Below are 5,522 nucleotides of genomic sequence, written 5' to 3'. Positions count from 1 at the left end.
AATGTCCCTTGCTACACCAGTAGTTTTCATTGTTGAGTTAGCAGCATTGCTTTCACAGGATAAAAAAAAATAGCTGTCTTCTTCTTCTTCTTCTTCTTCTTCTTCTTCTTCTTCTTCTTCTTCTTCTTCTTCTTCTTCCTCCCGTTCCAATAAAGCAATGCAGAGGCCGATTGCAATCTTTGATCAAGAAGCTTCACCTCTTTGTTAGATCAGTAAATGTTAGACATACAAAAAGCAAGCCGAAGAACTAGGCAGACCTTTTCTTCAGGCTGTAGTATTGAAATGAAAAGCTCTGAAACAAAATAATAAATGAAACATGTGGAGGCATCTGTTAACCCAATGAAGCTGGTCTTCTGAGTGCCATTGAACACACAAAGGATGTAAGGAAGGAAAGGAGCATACAATAAGATCCCAAACTTCCTCTGGCTGTGTACACTTTGCCAGCACATGTAAAACACATTTGATGTGCACGACATTCCCCAAAGAATCCTGGGAACTGAGATTTGTTAAAGATGCTGGGAATGGGAGCTTTGTGAGGGGTAAACTACATTTCCCAGAATTCTTTTTGAGGGGTCATGTGCTTTAAAAGTGCTCCAGATCATAGCATCATAGAAATGTGGATAATGAGATTAGTGTCTCATGCTGTACCAACTGAGCTGTCCCTCAGGGTGTGTTTGTTACACAGTCATCTTCTGGTTTGGAGTAAACAGCATCAGAATGCGATAGAACTTTTTTTATGTATGCTACAGCAGCAGCAAGAATTCTCATTGCAAAGCATTGGAAGACACAAGATTTACCCACCTTGGAAGATTGGCAGATGCAACTAATGGACTACATGGAAATGGCGGAAATGACTGGCAGAATCCGAGACCAGGGAGAGGAGACGGTGGAGGAAGATTGGAAGAAATTTAAAATTTATTTGCAGAAATATTGCAAAATTTATGAATGTTAAGGACATTGAAATGAATTGCAGGGGTTTTAGCAACAAAGTAAAATGTAAGATTGGATTAACAACAGATAAATTAATGGGATATGAATTTGCTGAATTAATTTCTAAAAAGGGATACAAGAATGGGAGACGTGAGGAAGTCCGGAAAATAAGTTAATTGAAGATGAGAAATTAAGAAAGAGGGAATTTTTGTTTTTTGTTACTATATGTGTTTTTATCTCTTTTTTCTTTTTCTTTTGATGTGTTTAATGTTTGTATTTTTGTATTGTACTTTTTTTTCTTTTGTGATGTTGTATTTTCTCTGTATGTTTTTTATTGTGAAAACCTAATAAAATATTCTAAAAAAAAACAAAACAGCACCAGAATGCAATGCATCATAAGAAATATTAGGATGGATAAAGGATGTGGAACATGGCACCGTGTGCACAGTGCTCAGCCTGAATGCAGATTAAAAGGAAGCGTGTCCACAGCCTCCGCCTTTACTGGAGGGGCTGAGTGGGAGACAGCAAGTAGCAACAAATGATTTCAGCAAGGACATTTTGAATATTGTTACAGATTCCAGAGGATAGAATGCATGCATATAACATGGTCGGAAGTCATTTCAGGTCAAGCTGGCAGACAATTGAAGCCCAGTTCTCTTTCCTCCTCACAACCAGCAGAGGACCTCAGAGCCAGCCATGGTCATTCCTGCCCACCCCTTCCTCAGAAGTGGAAGCAGCGACTTTGTAATTTAGAAGTTTCCCCTCGTGTCCTGCTTCCCACAGACATCTGGTTGGCCACTGGGAGAACCGGTTGCTGGACTAGATGGGCCACTGGCCTGATTCCGCAGGCTCTTCTTATTTTCTGAAGGTATTTCAAATCATCTTGGAAATAAATCTCAGGCTATGCAGCTGCTTCTTTTTATGAAAGTAAATCCTCCCCCCCCCCTTGTGCTATTTTCAATATACGACTCACCCCCTTGGAACTGCTGTTTGACACATTAGGGAGAACTAGGGATGGAGGCCCCTTCATGGATCACTGCCTTGCCGTGGCGAAGGGGCTTGAATAACTCAGAGAAGCTATGAGCTATGCTGTGCATGGCCACCCAAGACGGACAGGTCATAGTGGAGAGTTTTGACCAAACGTGATCCACCTGGAGCAGGAATCGGCAAGCCACTCCAGTATCCCTGCCAAGAAAACCCTATGGACAAAGACAACAGGCATATAAAAGATATGACATTGGAAGAGTAGCCCCTCAGGTTGGTAGGCATCCAACATGCTACTGAGGAAGAGTAGAGGACAAGTACAAGTAGATTCAGAGCTGATGAAGCGGCTGGGCCAAAGCCAAAAGGTTGCTTAGTTGCGGATATGCCTGGAAGTGAAAGGAAAGTCCAATGCTGTAAAGAACAATATTGCATAGGAACTGGAATGTAAGAACCATGAACCTGGGTAAGTTGGATGTGGTCAAAAATGAGATGGCAAGAATAAATATTGACATCCTTGGCATCAGTGAACTAAAATGGACAGGAATGGGCGAATTCAGTTCGGATGACCATCATATCTACTGCTGTGGGCAAGAATCCCATAAAAGAAATGGAGAGGCCCTCATAGTCAACAAAAGAGTGGCGAAAGCTGTCCTGGGATGCAATCTCAAAAATTATAGAATGATCTTGATACGAATCCAAGGCAGACCTTTTAACATCACAGTAATCCAAGTTTTTGTACCAACTACTGGTGCTGAAGAAACTGAAATTGACCAATTCTATGAAGACTTACAACACCTTCTAGAAATGACACCAAAGAAGGATGTTCTTCTCATTATAGCGGATTGGAATGCTAAAGTAGGGAATCAAGAGATAAAAGGAACAACTGGCAAGTTTGGTCTTGGAGATCTAAACGAAGTAGGGCAAAGGCTAATAGAGTTCTGTCAAGAGATAATAAAGAAAATAAGTTGAACTCGTTCTTCACTATAAAATTCGCAAAATAGAAGAATGTGTGTGACAGAGTCTACCTTATTGGACATACAATAGCAGAGATGCGCATGCATTGGGACCCACGTGAATTTGCCGTACAGCACTGCTGAGGGCATTGTCTCAAAGCGGGCTCTAGAGAAAGCCCATCTATAGGCTTCATTAGTGATGTTTGTTAAGTAAGGGGCAGCTGCAAAATTAGGCGAAGCTTTTAAACATTTATACGTCTCCGGGAGTAGGGCGCCTTCTTGTTGCAGTTCGATATCATAAAGTCTCCTAGTGATAATTGCTTTTGCCTTGTTCAAAGTTCCAATAAAAAGATTTTCAGGGTTTGTTAGTTATTTGCATGAGCCAAGGAGGATAGGGGACTGCGGCCAGGAAGTAGGGTAATAGTCCCTTAGGATAGTAATGGATTTTCAGCCAGAGGGATATTGCTTGTTCCCAGACTTTTAATTCCACTCTGGGCAGTCCTGCCTCTTGCCTTAAGACTGCATTAGGTGTACACTTAGGGGTAGCAAATAATGATCTTAAGAATTTAGATTGTACTGTTTCAAGGGTCTTAAGGTTGGCAGTGGGGCTAATTTGAGAGCCATATAGGAGTTGGGCTAAAGATTTTGCCTGAAAGACTGTTAGGGCCATCGGGAGGAAGCCAGCTCCTTTCCTTCTGAATAATCTAAGGATAGCATTTGCACTTCTTCCTGCTGATATAACTGATGTGGTCAAGTGAGTTGACAATTTGGCATTATAAGAGAAAGTAATGCCTAAGTATTGGAAGGTCTTAGTCTGTTCAATGGCGTTTCCCTTAACGCTCCAATTATCTTTCCTGAAGGAGCGGTTAAAATGTACAATTTTAGTTTTGGCGAAGTTAATTGTTAACAGTTCAGTGTTACATTGATCACTAAACTTTCCTAAGGCACGTTTCAGACCCACTTTGGTTTGAGAGAGATGAACAGCATCATCCGCATACATTAAAACTGGTACTTTTCTGCCGTTGGAGAACACAGGGGGGTGGGTTTCAATTTCACGGCAGCATGTGACCAGGGAGTTAACATAGATGTTAAATAGGAATGGGGCTAATAGGCATCCTTGTCTAACTCCTCTTTGGACTGGGATTTCTCTAGAGAGTCTGCCGTCCTGTGCAAGTCTTATCTGGAGGGTATTGTTCTCATGAAGCTTAATCATCAGAAGTAATAACCTTCTGTTAATACCCATATTGGCCAATTTGGCCCAGAGCCTACTCCTGGATACAGAATCAAATGCTGCCTTTAGGTCCACAAAGGCCGCATACAATGACTTTTTCCAATGTTTCACATACTTATAGACAAAGTAATCTAACACTAAGCAGTGATCAATGGTGGATCGTCCAGATGTAAACCCTGCTTGTTCAATTTCTAGCAAGTTATTATGATCTAGCCATTCACATAATTTTAGGCATAGATGTTTTGTATAAAGTTTACAGATCACATTCAGGAGACTAATTGGTCTATAATTAGATGGATCAGAGGGGTTGCCCTTTTTAAATATAGGAACAATTATAGCTAGTCCCCAATCTTTAGGGATTTCAGTTGTCTTATCTATATAAGAAAATAGATTTGCAAGGACCGGGGACCACCAGTTTATTTGCGCTTTCAGAAGTTCAGCGACAATGAAATCACTTCCTGGGGCTTTGCCAGATTTCATTTGTAGAATTAGCGAACTGATTTCAGTTTCAGATATTGGGGGCCATGGTGTATCATCATCTAAGGGGATGTTAAGCGGCACAGAAGGACGATGTTCCCTAAACAGCACTTTATAGTGCTCTTCCCATAAATTTGCAGGGATAATTGTGCCCTCATTGGGAGCTTTGGTTTGGCTGGAGATAATTTTCCAGAAGTTGGAATTGTCTTTTTCTATTGACACTTTTATGAGGGCCTGCCAGATAAGAGAGTCTGTGGTTCTTTTTTTGGTTTTTAATAACTCTTTGTAGTTCTTTTTTTTTTTTTTAGTTGTAACTCTAATTTAGTGATAGGGTTAGGATTTTGCTGGAAGACCTTAAAGCATTCCCTGAGTATAAGTTTTGCCTGAGTGCATTCGTGGTCAAACCATTTTTTGTTGGTAGGGGAATCATTTTGGTTAGATCTCCAGGGTCTTGACAATAACGGTTGGAGTTTTCGGATTAATGTGTTATAATGGTCAATTGGGGAGGTCTCTTCGGTATCGTTGGAAGTCAGATCAGCCCAGAGGAGATGACCTTTCATTGATTGTGTCCAAGTGCTAAAATTGTTATTAACATAAGGGGACCATTTGATTCTGGATCTGCCTATTTGTTGTAAAGCATTAGGGTCAGGAGTTCGTGGGGCAAGCCCACATCTAGAGGGTTCCCAAAATTCAGTCCTTTTAAGATTTAGGGGTAAATGGTCACTTTCGGTTCTTATATCTACAGTAAATTCAATATATTCATCAAAGAGTTCTTGGGAGACAAGGATGTAATCAATAACAGAATGCCTTAAGCCTGACCAATAAGTAAATTGGCCAGGGCAGTCACCCGAGGAGAGGCCGTTTAAAATAATAAGGTTTAATCTAAGTGCCATTAAAAAAAAGACATGTACCAGCAAAATTGGTAACTGGGTCAAGTGAGTGACGCC

Source organism: Podarcis bocagei, assembly GCF_964188305.1.
Source record: "Podarcis bocagei genome assembly, chromosome: 10".
Lineage (NCBI taxonomy): Eukaryota > Metazoa > Chordata > Lepidosauria > Squamata > Lacertidae > Podarcis > Podarcis bocagei.
This window is presented reverse-complemented; position numbering follows the sequence as displayed.